At 42.7% G+C, this 17,955-nt stretch overlaps 1 protein-coding gene across 1 annotated transcript in view; it reads right to left on the reverse strand.

The window, feature by feature from the left end:
- MTRES1 (mitochondrial transcription rescue factor 1) overlaps window positions 1-17,955 on the reverse strand; it is a 244,769-nt gene that overhangs the window by 98,045 nt on the left and 128,769 nt on the right. The window lies entirely within an intron of this gene.

The following is a 17,955-nucleotide window of genomic DNA, read 5'->3' on the forward strand; positions in this document are numbered from 1 at the left end:
GGCTAAGGTGACATTGGCTGAGCTGCAGCTCCCAGGGGAGACAGGCTCTCTGTGGGAGCTCATGCCCTTGTCTGGGTGTTGGTGACCAGTCATGCCACCCGGTGTGTGTGCTGGGGAGGCATGTCTCTCTGCAGGGCCACCTAACCTAGGGTCTACACTGGCCCCACAGAACACTGGCAGCTCAGCTGGGACAGCTAAGGGATGGTGCAACCCAAGTGTCAGAGCATGGGCTGGACATCCTGGGCAGAGGGTTTGCAGACAGAGAAAACTGTAGAGGAACCTCTATGAGTTGATAGCAAATTGGGAACAGAGTTCAGGTGGTGGCAAATGTGGGGGGAGATGCAAATGGAACATGAACAAGGTGTGTTGAAAATGCAAACCTGTAAAAGCCGCCTCACTGAGAGGTCAGTGTTGCCCCAGGTGGCCCTGAACCAGGGTCAACACTTTAGTATTAGTCATGCTGAACTTTTCTTCCAGGAATGTCCTGTTACAGTAACGGGCTGGTAAAACCACAATGCGCTGTTAGGAGTTCTCATAAACCTGCATGGCGTCTCAGGGAAGACAAATGCTATTAAGATCATGTGGATGCTGTCTGAGCAGGGACTGAAACCACTCCAACCAGCAAGCTATCATCTTGTTGTCAGCACTGCATGTGTTTGACACAGCCCAGTCTGCCAGCACATCTAGTAGCACCGGTCACAACACCAACTCCTCCTTTTCTGTGGGTCACAAATACCCTTTTTGCCACAGCAACTGGTTTAAATGAAGTCAAAGTGTTTTCATCCCTGTAAGTCTGCTAGGATCTCATGGTGGGGACAGCAACAGCTCATTCCCTGATGAATGAGCGCATGTGTGTGACACATCACCCGTGTAAGTGTCTGTGGAGGCGTGTGGGCATCATGTTGCAAAGAAGGGGCTGGTGCCCCAGGGCGCAGCACTTTTGCACACAGCAGCCTGGACTCGAGGCATGAGACAGGCAGACAAAGACACTGAAGTTTGAAATGGTAGAGGCTGGTGATGGAGAAAGCAGCTCTCACGCCAAACAGAGGCAGAGACTGCTCTCCCATGAAAATCACCTCTTTCTGCTGGCAGTACAGGGGCAAATGTGGCAATGGGTATGTGGAGAACCACAGGAAAGCAGCTGATGGTGATTACTGAACCTGCTGCAGTAGCTAATAATTACCAATGAAGTGCAAAAGCAAATGAAATTAAGATATGGCTGACATAGTTTCTTGGTGAAGTTGCTGCCCACTTCATGGAGAGTCAAAGCTACTTCAGTACCTGCAGGAAGAGCTGTCGGAAGCATGCTGGGTCTTGCAGTGAAACCAAAATCTGGACAGGTCTTGGGCTATGAGAGGGAAGTCTTACAGCACAGTAACAGGGCTTCAAGACAGCATCTCTCTTGCCCAAAACAAATGTCAAACCTTTCAAACCCAGGAGCCTAAACCTCAAGTCCTAAATCCAAGCTTTGGTATGTGAAAGGGACCTGACTAAATTTTCAGGTAATGTTGAGTAGCTAGTAGGTCCTAATGAGTTTAATTTACTTAGTTCTCATTTTTTTTTATGTCTATATTGTCACCTCAAAGTAGCTGCTGGTGTTCCCAAAAAGCAGTCAGTTCTCAATACATCTCTCATCCTTGAGACTGGAATGGGAAGTCAGTACTGGGGACTGCAGAATATCTTCTTTGAAAACCAATGCTGGACCAGGCTTGACTTTATTGGCCATCCACTGGTTTAGTGTGAGGTGTCCCTGCCCATTGCAGGGGGACTGGAACTTGATGATCTTAAGGTCCTTTCCAACCCTAACTATTCTATGATTCTATGATTCTGTGATCCTGGACTTTGAGAAGATGCATTTTCAAAGAAAAAAAAACCAACATGTATGTTTGAGAGACATAAGCAGCCAGCTGCTGGTTTGAAATTGGCAACATGTTGTAGCTGCTCAGGTATTAAGAATGTCAGCAGTACAGCAGGGTGATGGGAGCAAGGAACTTCACCTCCTGCCCTGGATAAAAATACCAGTCATAGTCATGGTATTCTGATTCTTCAGTTTATAGCCAAGAACAGAATCAGAGGTGACATGGAAGCGTATTTCAATTTTATACCCTCAATCATATTTCAAGTATATTTATATTGTTCACTTGGGTGAATTGCTGGAACATTAAAGGCTTTATTTCTTCCCTGAATCCAAGTAAATTTGAAGCATTGATTTAAAAATAAATAAGCATTAATCCTTTTAGTCGTTGTCACTTTAATAGAGTGGCAGTGCTGCTTGGAGAAGGTGAACAATCTACTTTGCTGGCTTTTAAGTCGTACAGCAGAGAAGATGAAGCTCTGCCTGATCTAATTCTTGGTGGTGTACTGCAAAATGATATAACTACATCACACTGAGTGCATGTTCACAAAGTCAGCAGCTCAGTTGCCCTTAACTTGCAGCATACCACGGGCATTCAGGGGCGCTTTTCCATTGGTAGGTCAGATGGGATGTTTTACACTTCAGTGTGGCTTTGGGACCTTAGTCTAGAGATAATCAGAAGGTATCTATCTGAATGGTATTTTCAGTTAGACCTTCTCCTTCTGCTCCTTCAGCCACACCGTAAGTGTATGCTCTCAGTACTAATATTTCTATTTTGTTTCAGTCTTTTCTGTTCTCAGTTTATTTCTGTGAAGAACAGTTCTACTGCATTTTTTGGATGGTCAAAAAATGTGGGTCCTCAGACTTCAGAAACATAAAAATGTCGTTGGTTCAGGTGCTTCACTTGAGAAAGGTGAAACCATAGCTGTTCAGACCTCTCAATTTCCCAGCAACCCATCATGTGAGACACCTTAGGTCAGGTTATTTGATCTGGAAGGGCAAAATGCTTGCACAACATATCACGTGTGGGAGAATGTGATGAGGACTGCTCAAGCACAAGGACACAGGTGCTGGGATGTCTGCACCTCTCCCCCCCCCCCCCCCTCCCTGGGAAGGACCTGGGGCTCAGTGATTAGCAATGCTGCAGTGGGGCAAAGAGAGGCTGTGGGAGAGGGGTGATACTGGAGATACTAGCGGTGCTACAGGAGGAGTACAGAGCTGCAGCTGACATGTCTGATCTCTGAATATGGAGCTGAGTGGGCCTGGGGGATTCAGTGTTCGATTTGTGGGAAAAAACCTCCTAACGGCATGCATGGTACTTGCTAAGTGACAAACTCTTCCCTCCGCAAGTGCAGTAATTCATTTCAAATAACCACAATCCCAGTTTAGGAAAGGCATCCGTGGTGCTGCCAGGAGGTGGCTTCATCCTCACTACGTGTACCAGCAAGTTTCCTCGTGTGAGTGGTCCCTGGTAACTTTAGTAAAGGATGCTGGTAAGACGGGCTGATCAAAGCATTTTGTAAATCATTTAAAGCTTTAGGAAAGAAATTGCCCTGTCTGTGAGCTGGTCATGGAGGACAAAGAAAGCTAAGAAGAAAACTCGTTCTGCTTGCTGTAAATGGAATGGATGTACTTTTGTCAAGAAGAGACAACAGTAAACACAGTATGTGAATGCTTACCTAACTAAGGTGTCCAAAACTTCCTTCTCCTTCTCCTGCCATTCTGCACGCTGAAAGCATAGACCATTGCCCATGGCTTTCATGAGCAAATTCACTAAACAAATGCCATAGCTCCATACAGTCCAGTATTACCAAAGTGAATGGGCTTTTGAATCACCAACACTTTGAGGTCATTCTAAGTGGCTTCAAACAAGACTTTCCAATCTAGTTTAAGACAGGAGGACTTAACTCTGCTCAAACTCCAGTTCTTGCAGTCAGAAATTGCTGTCATTGCCTTAAGTATCAGTTAGCACAGTGGATGTGTGGGGGACAGGAGGACTAAATGACAATCATTCTGTTGATCGATTCAATTTTTAAGTCTTTTCTCTAGGGCCTGCTGCAAGCACTAAGCTTTAGCTGAAATTACCATTAAAGAACACTGGTGAGGAATAAGCCTGAAAAACCATGAACTCTCCGAACATGGGGGTGAAATATGAAAATGAATTTCATTATTCATGAGTAGCCATCGGAAATACCTAAGTGTCTGTAGAAGGGTGACACTGCCACATCCCTACCCATGCACTACCTTTAGAACATCTTTTGCATTTCTTCTCTATTCTTCTACCAAGAGGTAGGAGGCCCTGGCTTGCTTGGCTTTACGAAGGAACAGCAGCTGCACAAGGAAACTGAAGATACCAATTTCAAACTGGTCTTTTCCAGAAGGGACTGAGCTCTGTACTCATGGCACCCCTTCTCAAAGATTCATCGCCCATCACACAACATGAGGTTGCCTTGCAGGAGCCTGTGAAACGTTACAAGGGCAATGCCAATGCTTAGAGACTGCACTTGCATCGCTTCGCAAAGATGATTTTTCTTCCTGTTCTGCTGAAGCAGGGTGCATTTACTTCAGCATGCTATGCTGATTTCTACACAAGTGTCGAGTACCAGCCAAGACAAAAGAATCACTCTACAACTCTAAATATACGAGAGCAACATTGTTTTTATCAGCCGCCTCTCGTAACGACGTTACAAAGCGCTCAGTTTAGTTTGACGGAAGCGCTTCTCTATCGGTCTGTTGACACTTTAGCGCTCTCAAAGCCTTATCCCTTCGGTACCCCCCATCACGGTTCTGTTACTTTTCCTGTGCCTAAGAACCAACAGACGTGATTGGCTCTGTGCATTGAAATGCTACCAGGTCTAACATTGGCTTCCTTCTTTCCTTCCTTGGGGTTTCCCCAGTGGCCATGCCAACGCCAACGCTCCCCGTGGGAGTCTCTAAGCCCTGAGTTTCCTGGAGGGGAGCTGCACATTTTGCAACGTTCAGCTGCAGTTTAGCATTATGCCAAACCGCTACTGGAGGGGAAGATATCGCACAGTCTTATGACATAACATCCCTGCTTTGTGTCTATAAAATATCTTCGAGTACTTTCTCTGCTGTAATGACAAATCCGCTGTTCCGTCAATGGCACCAGTAGGTCCTTCCTCTTAAGAAATTTAGGCCCAGGTGTTTAATATCTTGCCTTACCCCAAGTGTTTAGATTCTTCTCCTATGGAAAGAGCTATGTCAGCTTTTCCTGTCAGAAGTTTCTGCCTTATATTTGACCCTTTCAGCTTCCCTGTTCTTGGACTACTTGCATATTCGAGGAGAGGAGGATTATTGTTTTAGCAGTTCCCTCTCAGTCTGGATGTTGTTGTTTTTCTTGAAACTGATATGCCCTTATTTTTTTCCCAGTTATTTTTCCTACTTTTTTTGGTAGGGAACCTGTAATATCTTCTTAGGTGTTTTCCATTTATCCTTTTAATTTTTGCCCCAACTGACTTAGTTCAACATAGTTTTCCTCTTTGTGAAATAGTGTGAGCTACAGGTACTGATTTAAATTGGCCTGTCTGTGAGCTGGCCGTGGAAGAGGCAGGGAGTAATTGCAGCTTAACCTGTTCTAGTTTTGCCTTCCAGGCTCTTTAGGACATTCCTGCAGAGTGTAGCGTGTTCTGCTATGGGCTATCAATGTGGGTGAAGTGCTATAAGCTCATTCATGTGGGCACAGCATCAGACAAGGAAGGTTTGCAAAGAAAAGTAATAGCACTTGTGAGGGCAACTGACACACATGAAAAAACAGAGAATTCAGGTACTGGGGCTTTTTTCCAGCCTGTGTTCTCCTTACCCAACCACAGATACATGGTTACTACAACACACTACAGGCTTTTTAATATATAGCTGTTTCCATGCAGAACAGGAAATACACATAAACTTACATACAAAAGGTAAAAAGCCCTGCAGCATGTTGCTGTATTTAAAAAAACAATAATAAACCAAACAGAACAACAACAATAACAAAGAAGTCACAGTAACTAAATCAATTGAACCCTTCCCAACTCAGTTTGCCTTTTAATCAGGCTTTAAAACTTTTATCCTCGTCCTGCCACACATTACTAACGTGACTTTGTCAAGACATCTCCATCTGCACTCCTGCACGGCAGACAAAAGCATAAGCTTTTTCGCTGAAACATAAAGTTGATCATTTCTTTTGCTGACAGACCAGTTTACACACGGCAGATACACTGGGATGCTTAACGACAAGCTGGATCTGAAGGTTGCTTCAAGGGTCCTGGTTACCATGACATGAGGGCAAGTAAGGCTGGAAAGACCAAACAGCCACTCTGAAAATCGATGAGTTTCTGCAAGTTCTGAACAACATGTTCATACGTTTGCTTTCCTGATGCTTCACAATGCAGATACACCTGGATGCTTAGGGATTTGCACTTCTTTTGCCTTCAACAAACGTAATCAAGTTATGAACATTTTTATTCATTTGTTGTACTAGTAGTTTTTAGTACTGTGGTTCCTTCCCTTTGCTGATGCAAATGTCTGCTCTAGAATTTTCTTGTTAACTGGTGCAATCCTTTTTAAGCAAGGAGATTATAAACATTTAGTCACTCTGAAGATGCTTCAGTGCTGGCAGTATAAGACTACCAGCATATGTCATTTGGATTAATATCTCCCACAAAAATTCAACTTTCTTTTTCCCCCTATGCTATCCTTATGGATAGTAACTGAAGGAACCAGTCATCTGTTCCTCCATAAAAATAGCTGCTCTCTCACAGACAGCAACTCATACTCCCGTTTGCACTTTTCACAGTGGGAAATCAAGCCATGAGATTGTTTCTTTGTCATTTGTCACTAGTAAATAAATCATGCCCTTTTCTTTTTTTTTGGTCATAGTGTGCCATTTCTCATTCCCTTCTGTCCACTAAACCTTTCTTAAAAGCTTATAACCGATGATTTAAAGATTTCAGTCACCAGAAATTTCCCATCAAGTTCCAGCAATGCCATTTCTATTGAATTTTTTGCTTATAAATGAGCAATTCCAGCTCCTCTGTTTATTACCTAGGACCCTTGCATTGGTCTAAGCAGCTAAATAATTTCTCCTTATCATGTCCCTGGGCATTTGAGTTAGCTTTATTCACTGCGGCACAGCTTGAGATCAAATACTGATTGTTTGTTTCCCCTTTTCACTTTTTCCTAATCCTGGGGCTGCCAGAGGTCCCATGCTCTCTCTCTGCTCTTGGTCCCTTTCTCACAAAGGGGCAGAAGCTATAGAATTCCCCCCAGCCAGCTCAGGGTCTGCCCACTCACCAGAAACCCTCCGAGAAGCCTTCCTTCCTCCCTGCAGCCAAAGGCAGGAGATACTAAACAAATTTGTGCCTGCAGCCCTTCTTCAGCTGCATACACAAGTGGTTTCTGCCATTGCTCCAGTTAATAACTGACCATGCGTTGCTTTGCTCTCCCTCCCCCTTAAAAAAACCAAAATGAAACAGAATTGCCCTATAGTAGTTCTGCTTCTCAGAGGAAGGTAGACAGGAATGAACCTTTAAAGTAAAAATCACTCTTTGTGTGCATCCATATCATTGCTTTTAGCTTTCATTGTTTTAAAGGAAACATGGTAAATATGTCAGAGGTCAGTTAAAGGCTGAACTTGGGTTTTTTGCACATAAATTCATTCATTAATGATACAGTCCTGTCATTTGATTTCTAGTGTGATACTAAATTTCATCACATTGGTTATCCTGCACTCTGCACAAATCACAAAAAACACAAAAGCCCATTCTTGAATCAGTGCTGCACCTTACCAGAGACACTAAATGAGAACAGCTTTAGCAGTCTCCTGCCAAAGCCTTGTAAAATGTTTTTTTGTTTTTTTACAGGATGCGCTTTAAGACAGGAGCAACTATTCTTACAGATTGTAATACAAACTGTAATGTAATTAGTACTTAACAGCAGTAATGAAAGAAAGTGAGAAAAACAGTGAAAGAAAAAGACAGAAGCAATTTATTCAAGCTAATTGCACTTCCAACTATTTATTTAGTGTTTCCCACTTTCAGATCTTGTCATTTTGCCAATACAGTAGCACAGTGTTCGGCTGCTAGCCCTTTATATATCTTTGTAGAATAAAAATCACAGCTGCAGTATTCTCTTGCTCTCAGAACAGAAATTATTCCTTCCTAATTCAAATCTTCTAATGGCTCAGTGTTTTGTGCTGAGAGCTCTTACATCTTCTAGGGAGATCAAATAAGCAACTTTTCAGTTGAGTGTCCTGAAGGAACTATTACCTATACAGCCAGTTTAAAAAACAGAACTTTTTTGCCTCTGACATCTGAAGCATTTTCTTACTTATGAGATGTTTATTCAATTATCTGTAACCACTTCTTAATCAGTTTGCTTAGCCCAATACAAAGCTCACATTTAAAGACCTCTTTATTATTTCAAGTGCCTAGAGAAACTCGACTCAATTCAAAACCAATAACTCTGCAAGGCTATTGTAAGTCTAGAAGATTTTCTTGCAAGTCTGTTGGAAGAAAGAATAAATAAATAGAAAGTCTAGGCAATAGCCACCAAGAGCAAAGGTACAAGCTGCATGAACAAGAATGGCTGAATGACATCCAGGATTTTATACTCTTTCATCAATATGTAGCTCAGGATCCCCAAATCCTCCAAAATGTAAGGGCTTGGTTTTGTTTTTGGGCCTGTCTCCAGATCTATGGCAATGAAAACATGAAACATGTTCAAATCACTAGCTTGTTAATCCCCAGTGTTGGCAGCCAGACTAAATAATGATGCTCGGAAAGCATGAATTGCCACACACATTTCAATAGTTGCTTGGCCACTAAGCTGTGAACAACATTTGGATAAAGATTTTTTTAGCTGTTTCATTACTGATTGTGCTACTGAAACAATTGAGACAACATATTCCTTTCTGTATGCCAGTTGCTCCCTATCCTGTGGTCAAAATCCTCCGGGTTCATCCTTTGCAATTCCTGTGGCATATCGAAGAGCTGGCAATATGGAACGTCTATATAACCCACAGCATAAAAACCTGAATGGACAAGAAGCGTCACAGACAGGCCAACTTAAACAAGTACCTCTAGCTCACACTGTTTCACAAGGAGGAAAACTATCCTGGACTTGCTTGCAAAGTCACATGTTAGTGAAGTGTGGCAGGATGAAGATAAAGGTTTTAAAGCCTGATTAAAAGGCAAACTGAGTTGGGAGGGGTTCGGTTGATTTAGTTACTGTGACTTTTTTGTTATTGTTCTGTTTGTTTTATTGTTGCTTTTTTTAAAGACAGTAACCCACTGCAAGGCTTTTTTTCTGCCCATAGCAGAACACGCTACACTCTGCAGGAATGTCCTAAAGAGCCTGGAAGGCAAAACTAGAACAGGTTAAGCTGCAATTACTCCCTGCCTCTTCCACGGCCAGCTCACAGACAGGCCAATTTAAATCAGTACCTGTAGCTCACACTATTTCACAAAGAGGAAAACTATGTTGAACTAAGTCAGTTGGGGCAAAAATTAAAAGGATAAATGGAAAACACCTAAGAAGATATTACAGGTTCCCTACCAAAAAAGTAGGAAAAATAACTGGGAAAAAAATAAGGGCATATCAGTTTCAAGAAAAACAACAACATCCAGACTGAGAGGGAACTGCTAAAACAATAATCCTCCTCTTCTCGAATATGCAAGTAGTCCAAGAACAGGGAAGCTGAAAGGGTCAAATATAAGGCAGAAACTTCTGACAGGAAAAGCTGACATAGCTCTTTCCATAGGAGAAGAATCTAAACACTTGGGGTAAGGCAAGATATTAAACACCTGGGCCTAAATTTCTTAAGAGGAAGGACCTACTGGTGCCATTGACGGAACAGCGGATTTGTCATTACAGCAGAGAAAGTACTCGAAGATATTTTATAGACACAAAGCAGGGATGTTATGTCATAAGACTGTGCGATATCTTCCCCTCCAGTAGCGGTTTGGCATAATGCTAAACTGCAGCTGAACATTGCAAAATGTGCAGCTCCCCTCCAGGAAACTCAGGGCTTAGAGACTCCCACGGGGAGCGTTGGCGTTGGCATGGCCACTGGGGAAACCCCAAGGAAGGAAAGAAGGAAGCCAATGTTAGACCTGGTAGCATTTCAATGCACAGAGCCAATCACATCTGTTGGTTCTTAGGCACAGGAAAAGTAACAGAACCGTGATGGGGGGTACCGAAGGGATAAGGCTTTGAGAGCGCTAAAGTGTCAACAGACCGATAGAGAAGCGCTTCCGTCAAACTAAACTGAGCGCTTTGTAACGTCGTTACGAGAGGCGGCTGATAAAAACAATGTTGCTCTCGTATATTTAGAGTTGTAGAGTGATTCTTTTGTCTTGGCTGGTACTCGACACTTGTGTAGAAATCAGCATAGCACGCTAAAGTAAATGCACCCTGCTTCAGCAGAACAGGAAGAAAAATCATCTTTGCGAAGCGATGCAAGTGCAGTCTCTAAGCATTGGCATTGCCCTTGTAACGTTTCACAGGCTCCTGCAAGGCAACCTCATGTTGTGTGATGGGCGATGAATCTTTGAGAAGGGGTGCCATGAGTACAGAGCTCAGTCCCTTCTGGAAAAGACCAGTTTGAAATTGGTATCTTCAGTTTCCTTGTGCAGCTGCTGTTCCTTCGTAAAGCCAAGCAAGCCAGGGCCTCCTACCTCTTGGTAGAAGAATAGAGAAGAAATGCAAAAGATGTTCTAAAGGTAGTGCATGGGTAGGGATGTGGCAGTGTCACCCTTCTACAGACACTTAGGTATTTCCGATGGCTACTCATGAATAATGAAATTCATTTTCATATTTCACCCCCATGTTCGGAGAGTTCATGGTTTTTCAGGCTTATTCCTCACCAGTGTTCTTTAATGGTAATTTCAGCTAAAGCTTAGTGCTTGCAGCAGGCCCTAGAGAAAAGACTTAAAAATTGAATCGATCAACAGAATGATTGTCATTTAGTCCTCCTGTCCCCCACACATCCACTGTGCTAACTGATACTTAAGGCAATGACAGCAATTTCTGACTGCAAGAACTGGAGTTTGAGCAGAGTTAAGTCCTCCTGTCTTAAACTAGATTGGAAAGTCTTGTTTGAAGCCACTTAGAATGACCTCAAAGTGTTGGTGATTCAAAAGCCCATTCACTTTGGTAATACTGGACTGTATGGAGCTATGGCATTTGTTTAGTGAATTTGCTCATGAAAGCCATGGGCAATGGTCTATGCTTTCAGCGTGCAGAATGGCAGGAGAAGGAGAAGGAAGTTTTGGACACCTTAGTTAGGTAAGCATTCACATACTGTGTTTACTGTTGTCTCTTCTTGACAAAAGTACATCCATTCCATTTACAGCAAGCAGAACGAGTTTTCTTCTCACTTTTGAAGGATTTACTCCACCATTTTTGGCCTACCAAGTAATTCCATATTCATTGGCCCAATTCTTATGGAAATCTAGTTTTTAAATGCAGTGAGTTTAGTGGCAATGAAGTGTCAAATAGGGAGAACAGGAGTCACTGATGCTTTACACAAAAAGCTCAAAGGTTGCACAGAGAAGAGTGATAGTTCCCTAAATTTCCTCTATCATAGGATCATAGAATGGTTTGGGTTGGAAGGGACCTTAAAGATCATCTAGTTCCAACCCTCCTGCTAAGGGCAGGGACATCTTCCACTACAGCAGATTGCTCAAAGCCCCATCCAGTCTGGCCTCTCCTTGACCTGTGCCATAACCTGTCTCAGGGTCTCACTTTTACAGCAGAAATGGAAATCACCTATTATTATTTTTTGTTAGGGTGCTAGTTCTGTACAGGTTCAACTGAGGTGTGGCTTTCACCAGTTTCAAAGTATGTTAGATCAAGTCCTAACCCTTCAGCACTCCAATTCGGTCCTGCTGAGATGAAGGAACTGGAGCAATGCATCTCCCTTTCATCAGGCTTTTTGCAAATGCTCTTCTGTGCTTGAAGAGCAAATGCACAAGAATATTTTGGTGACTTGCCTGCAAAAAATTATTTTCTCCTTTTGTATTCCATTTCAGCTCCCCTGATTTCTTAAGGTATGCTACCAGTTCCCCACTGCCAGTCTTTGCTTTTGTAGCATTTACTAGAAATTGGGAATTTGATTTTCAAGATAAACATGCTGCATGGGAGGAATACAGCTGGCACCCCCAATGAGCAGTATGTATCCTGGAGGAAAAGAAAACCCCAAATAGTAATTTTGTCTACGAGTAGTGTGCTCCACTGAGCTCCTGCTCTGGGAGAGTTACAAGGAAGTGTAATCTCCTCTCCCTTTCTCTGAAGGTCTGTATGGCCTCTTTGCTTTGCCTGCCCATGGCAGGAGGGATTTAATGAAATCCCTTCTGCCAGGATGTGCTGTCATTCTGCTGGGCTGCTTTCAAGTGGGTCCTCACAGCAGAGGTGTGTAGCAGTCATTGTTGGCTACAACACTTGAGTGTTTTTTGGCTTGGAAAGTGAATCTGTCAACTGGCTGCTTTAAATGTCAAATCGAACAAGGCATGAGCAAAGCTGATGTCCTTGTTGTGCCCTGAAGAAGTTTAGGCACATTACCCAGGGCAGATCTCCTGCCTTAGGATGTGTTATCACCGCAGCTGCACAGTCAGTGTTTCACATAGCTTTTTTTAGGTTCCCTGTGGCTTCCGTGTATTCCTCACACTCACCATGTGCGTGCTTATAGATTCAAGTTCAAGACTGGGATGGCAAATGAAGAAACAGAAATTTATCATTGAGACCTTGGAAGCTAAAAAGCCTAATAATTATTGTCATCACTATGCTTGAAAACTGTAAGTACAGCTCTAGTAACAAACAGCCCCTCTACTAATGCCCCTCTCCTAATGCCCCTCTTCTAAACACGATATTAATTTTGCTATTGGCCAACATTTCCGGAGAGGCTCCAGGACTGCCCTCACGTCTCCCCAGAGACACCCATTGCCTGGGTGTATTGGGCAACCTGCTCAGGGGCAGCTTTTCCTTCTAACTACGTTCTCTGACTTGTGTGACCAAGCTGACGGAGCCCACAACCTTCCCAGGTCATCTGCACTGCAGGCAAGCTGGTGTCCTTAGGAGTACACAGATTGACTCAGAGCCTATACCTCTCTCTGAAAGTCTGAGGTATTCCATGCTCTCCCTGAGCCAGGCTGTACTGACAAAGTCTGCATTGTCAGCGTGGTTGTGTAGCACACAGGACAGACACAAATACAACCTGAAATGGAAGACCCAGAACAAAGTGTAGCTTACAGCTTGGTTCAACAAGGTGGAAATCTCCCTGCCTGTCACATTCCTGACTGGGGCTGCAATAGAGGATTTGTTGCTTGTCTGTTTAAATACCATGAAGTTAGATGTTTTCTTCTAGAAATGAAATGGCATTGCTTTATATGCTGTATGAAAAAAAACACAGCACAAACTTTGGAATACAGTTGTGCTTTTCGCCATTTTTTGAGTTAGTAACTGCCAAAGTGCTATGACCACAATATCTTTTTAAAGTAGTAACAGCTTCCCTATTTAAGTGCTGCAGTTTTTCTTTGTGGTGTATCCCATCCATGCCTCTGGGCGTTTCAATTTTAATCATTGAACAAAATTCTGCACTTCGTTCATGAACAAGAAAGTAACAGAATGGCCCCTCCTTCTAGCCCAAATTGTGGTGACCATCTGGAGACTTCTCTGTTCAACTTTGGATGAACTTCAGCTGAAGTACAAGAGCCAGTTTGGCTCCACACAAGCCATTGCAAGCTTCATTGTTGCTATTAGCAGTTTGTCTTAGTGACAAGGCTGCATTTGGCCTATTGAAGATTTGGTGTTAGTGATTCAGCGTGTTTCCATTGTTCCCACTTGAGAGCAGATCATTCAGGCTCTTATGTTTCCAGTGCTGTGAATACAATAGCTTATTATCCTGGGATGTTTTTTTTGTGGTTGTTTTCATGGTTGGTTTTGGATAGATGCATAATAGATCCAGCTCTTTTCAGGGGCAGGTTCTTTTCTTGATATCCTTGAACAGTGTTTATCACAACAGGCTGCTGCTTGTAGCCTTCAAAGCAAACCAGTTATGGAATAGAGCAAGGACCTAAGTTTTCATTAAGGGTGGCTGCATCTCCTCAGTCTGTGTTTAGCTGTTGGTAATAGATAGTGCCTCATCATGATTCATCAAGATACAGAGGCCATATAGGAGAAGCTGTCATTTGCAGCAATAGCTTGGAAAATGATTACGACAAGAGTAAAGTTAAGGTAATAAGGCAAGTTATTTGTAGGACACAGTCTTTGTTTCTGATGACATGAAGCTGGGAGTTACTGTCAAAACAGCAAAGAGTTGGACTCTACAGGAAAAACTGGAAAACACTGATAATTTGAATAGTAGTAACAAGGAGTGAAGGGTCATGCACCTGGAGGCTTAATAATGAACTCTCAGCTCATACCACAAATACTTATCTCTACTGAAAGCAATGGAAACAGAGAAAGCCCCGAGTGCATTGCTTAATAATAAATTTGAGCTACCGGTGTGGGCTAATGTGGCCAAGTAAAAGGCAAGTGTGATTCCAGAGTGCTCAGGGAAGGAATTTTTCAGGAGCAATAGGGAAGTATTAATGCTGTTGAGCTTGTAAAACTGCACCTGGAATTGTCTTTACAATAGTGGTCACCCATGTTGGAGGACAGATGGATTCAGCTGGAGCAGGTGCACTTAATGGCTACAGGGATTAGCACAGGGCACGCTAATATACAAGAGTAAACTGGTAGAGCTTGACTTATTCATCCTAGCATAATAAGGGCTAAGGAAGAATGCAACTGTGCTCTGTAAATACAAGAGTGAATTAAACACAAGGAGTGAGAAAGCATATTTAAACAAAAGAACAATATTGCCTTGAGCAAATAGGTGTGTGTGGCTTGGCTCTGATTAACGTTTCTAACAAAAGGTACTGGAATACTAATAGAAGAAAGAAACCAAAATACTCCTTAGACAGATTTTAATAAATTTATGGAGATGACTGTATGAAATAGTTACCTATGAAGAGAAATTGAGCCCACGAGGTCCCTTTTGCAATGTGCTCCTAGGCTTCCTGAAGTAAACTGTTAATAATGTGTTTTCCTTTGGTCTTTGTTAAACACATATTACATGTGTCTGTGCCAGGCATTATGTGTGCCTGAAGAGCGCTCACTTTGGGACTAAAAGCTTGCAAATGCAAGTCTCCAACACTCTGGTTTTACACTAAATCCAGCAGACTCTCTAGTTCAGAGGTACAATTCATAAAGGTACCCACCTTCAAAGATTTCAACTTAGGAAGATGAAGTTGGGGCCCCTCCTTCACCAGAATACTGGTTTCTCACCCCTGTATCCTTTATCTCTTCGATCTTTCTCTCCTAAGTCTCTGGCTTCTCGCATGAGTTACTAGCTTCCATGACTATTAATCCTTTCCTTTTCCCATGTGCTTTCTACCTCCTGATGTTTCACAGCCTGCCTAGAAAACTCTTCAGTGCTTCTCTGTGTCTTTTCCCAAGCTGAAACATCCTCTCTTGGGTGACACAATGAGGTGCCTAGTACTTTTACACCATACACTGCAATGCAGGAACTTGTCCTCCTGTTCAGGTTGGTGTTGGCAAATGGCAGTAGCAACCCAGTAGCTGTTCCAGTTCACAGTACAGTGCAAATGGGTGCCCAGTTGCTGCCAGCCAGTACTGACCACCTCTGCTCCCTTATGAGAGATGCTGCTGCATCTCTCGCCTCAGCAGCATTCCAGGCAGTCTTTCCTCTGCCCTGTAACTCCAAGCCCATGATACATCTTCCCCTGCAGAGGGGTACCTAACACAGGAGTCTCTGCTGCTGTCCTAGGTGCCTGAGCTGGCATACATAATGGCAACCTGTCCACCGCATGTCACAATCAGAGCAGCACAGCAGGCCACACAAATCCGCTCAGCAACCAAAACACTGATGCACAAGAACAGTCCCTTCAGCTAAATAAATAAATAAATAAATAAATTCATTTCTTAGCTGTTTGGAGTCCGTTTACATCACATATTGTGACACAGCATTTGCTTGCGATTGTCACTTACACCCTTATTGCAGATATCAGACCACAGCCCTGGCCATAAAAGTGTGTGCAGGACCAGGCAAAGCCCCCTGGCTCTGTTCCTGCTGCTTTTGCTGAATGCCCTGCACTGCTGACACCTTCTATCACTGTTCCAGACCGAGCACAGCAGAATGCCCATGCTGGGTGGGAAAAAGCCTTTCTTCTGTTTACAAAAAAAACCTCCAAGGTTAGCTTGGAAGCTCCTAATTGCATCGGGACACTCGTCAAGCAAAGGTGTGGTAAGCTTATTAAGATAATTGTGTTTTTCATTTCCTGCCTCTAACATTCCTGGAATCTGATACTTTCTTCTTTATTTGAGAGATATACTGAAAGATAACAAACTTACATAAACCTTTCTTGCTCCTCTGACTTTTTTGCTTATTTCCCTGCCCTCTCTGGCGGCATTGTGGCCAACAATTTAACACAAAGTATGACAACAGTGTAATCCTAGTAGTGATTTCTAGACACACTGTGTGTACCTCTTCATCCTTTTTCAGTTGCCCATCTCCTGTATGTATGTAAGTCTGGTGGAACTACTCAGTATTCTGAGGGACAGAGCTGACGGAAAGGGTCCCTGGACACCTCAGATAGGCCACAAAGTCCATTCCCCATTGCAGCTTTCCAGACAGACTGGTTCCTAGGTGAATCATAAAAGTAACGGAGAAGTGACTAGCACTATGTAAGGGGAAGCTATAGTGAAGTCACAGTAACTGCCAAGTGCCCAATGCCTGACAACTGAGAAATGCTGGAATAAAGAATTAGCAGCAGTCAGGTTTAATTTTGCTTTGAATTTCTCCTTACTATGAACCTGTTAAGAAGGGTGAGAGAAAAACACGTATGTGAAAACCGCATAAATATCTGAAGCAAAAGCCCTTAAGAGTTTTCTTCCCAAAAATAACTTTTCCACTATACAATGTTTCTACAGTTTCTCATTACCTGAGGAAAAAACTTTTCACCCTTAAACATTTAAGCACATTGCTTGTTTGCTAAAGCTCTGGCTTTTGTTTCCTTCAGGAAATACTGGAACTATCTGGGCTCCTACCCCCTGCTGTGGCTGCGCTGCAATGCCATAAAACTTTCAACTCTTAAATAATAAGATTTTTTTTTTTTACTCCACACCTTTCTGCCCCCTGGAATTCCTCTACACAAGGGGTTTTGGGAGTGTAATTATCCATCATAGAAACTTTACTATTTATAACTCTGGAGCTATGATTTGCCACTGGTAGTAGCTGCACTGGTAGCAGCTGTATCTATAGGTAAATCAGGGTGTTAAGCTACTGGGGTATTAAGTTACTCTTTCAAAATGTTGTTTTTTTTTTTAATATGAAGACAGCACAAGCCTTTTAAATATCCTCTTGGACAACTTGAGAAACCCTTGCTTACATACAGAAGGTGCAGCACTCTGGTTCCCAAGCTCTCACCTCTGGCTTGGCAGGGGAGGAGATGGCAGGAGATAGGGTATACAGTCCCCTCAAATGGTAAACAGCTGGGAATGGGATTTTTAATTGTGTACCATTTTAATTGTGGGGGAAAGGTATTGGAATGGTTTCTCCTTGGAGCACAGAAACTTCACCCATTCACTTGCGATTTCTAGAAATAAAGTGATATATATATATATGTACACAGGTGACAGTACAGTCTCTAGGACAAGAGCTAATTCAGGAAGATTCTGTATGTAACCATAGCAGACAAAATTTTAATAGCTTTCCCTACCCTACACTTCTTACATCTGTGCACGCTGTAGATTATGAAAGGAAATCTGATGCAAAACCAAATCTACAAACTTAATCCTTCATACTTTTTTGACTTTCAAAAAATGGAAACCACAACATTCACAACAGGTTATTAGTTCTTAAGCCTTCCAGTCTACCAATATTATAGTTTGGAAATTTGTTCAACTAATATAGTGATGAATGACTGTCCATGAAGGGATAGGTGATGTTATTCTTACGGAGAGATAATTTCTTTCTCAGTAAGCATTCATTTTAAGTGCTGATTATAAAGAACAGTGATGAAGGAAGAAGAAAATAACTA

This window comes from Pezoporus flaviventris, unplaced genomic scaffold (genome assembly GCF_033815535.1).
Source record: "Pezoporus flaviventris isolate CSIRO_AGI_PZ_B2104156 unplaced genomic scaffold, CSIRO_AGI_Pfla_v1 ptg000031l, whole genome shotgun sequence".
NCBI classification, from domain to species: domain Eukaryota; kingdom Metazoa; phylum Chordata; class Aves; order Psittaciformes; family Psittacidae; genus Pezoporus; species Pezoporus flaviventris.